Source organism: Cyprinodon variegatus, unplaced genomic scaffold, assembly GCF_000732505.1.
Source record: "Cyprinodon variegatus isolate N-32 unplaced genomic scaffold, C_variegatus-1.0 Scaffold907, whole genome shotgun sequence".
In the NCBI taxonomy this organism is placed as follows: Eukaryota; Metazoa; Chordata; class Actinopteri; order Cyprinodontiformes; family Cyprinodontidae; genus Cyprinodon; species Cyprinodon variegatus.
The window spans coordinates 277,364-278,432 of record NW_015151360.1 but is presented as its reverse complement, the minus strand read 5'-3'; the positions used below and the strand labels follow the sequence as shown (position 1 = coordinate 278,432).

At 41.2% G+C, this 1,069-nt stretch overlaps 1 protein-coding gene across 1 annotated transcript in view; it reads right to left on the bottom strand.

Annotated features, from left to right (window-relative positions):
* Nucleotides 1–1,069, bottom strand: part of LOC107099779 (secretory phospholipase A2 receptor-like) — a 9,049-nt gene that overhangs the window by 6,744 nt on the left and 1,236 nt on the right. The gene's annotated exons all lie outside the window — the stretch shown is intronic.

Sequence of the window (1,069 nt, the reverse complement as noted above, 5' to 3'; positions counted from 1 at the left end):
GTCTGCTGGCCTCTGCTCGCCGCACCTTTGGCTTCTACTCCTAGAATTCTCTAGGCGGCTTCCACAACATGTTGTGGGAAATCACCCAGCTAGATTCCACTCCTTCCTCTGGGCTTGGACTGAATTTAAAAGCCAAGTTAATGACTCACATGCTTGCTATTGTTTCCCGTCAGAGTTATGTGGTCACTAACCTGTGTTTCTCCCTCTACAGAGATTCCACTGGTCTAGTACAAGCTGACAAACCAAAGAGCCCTGAGGAGCTTTTTATAAATCATTCCCGTCTGCCTGCCTGAATTCTGGGTCCAACGTACTGAGTCCTGACAGTTAACGGTGTAGAATTTAACTTTGCATCATCTTGAGAAACTATTTATTTTGGAATCTAGTAGACAACAGGTTGGGGCAGCACCGAGTCCAACCACAAAGAAATTAATTGCCTGGATGAAACAAATCATTTTTATGGTTTTTATGTTTTTAAAGACCAACAGACCAAAAGAAAAATGAGCTTAAATGAAACAAAACAATGAGTCTATTTATAAAATGTAAGGAGTAGAAAGTCGAGATAATTGCAAAAAAAAAAATATGTAAGGAGTTGAAGTAAAACGTCAAAAAATAACTATTCCAGTAAAGTATAGATAGACAAGATTTTTACTTACCGTATTTTCACGACCATAAGGCTCACCGTACTAAAAGGCGCAGTCTCAGTTATGTTGCCATTACTGTATTTAACACACACATAAGGCACACCGGATTATATGGCGCAGGTTTTATATACGGATGGAAAAATTGCACCGTTGCGTAAAACGAAAGCACCACGACGGACCTCCTTGAAAATTGTAAATTTTCATCTCTTCCGCTTGATTTCCATGTTCCTCTTCGTAGCTGATAGCCTTCAGTTTAAACTGTGCTTCATAGGCGTGTCTCTGCCATTTTCAGGGTTGTTAAGACAACAATGTTCCGCATAAAGCTCATACCTGTTCTTTTATACACAATCCACGCCCACACTTCCCCCTTTAACGTTCTCATGGAGGTCTCAACAACGTCCGCAGTAACAACACACATAGGGCGCGCC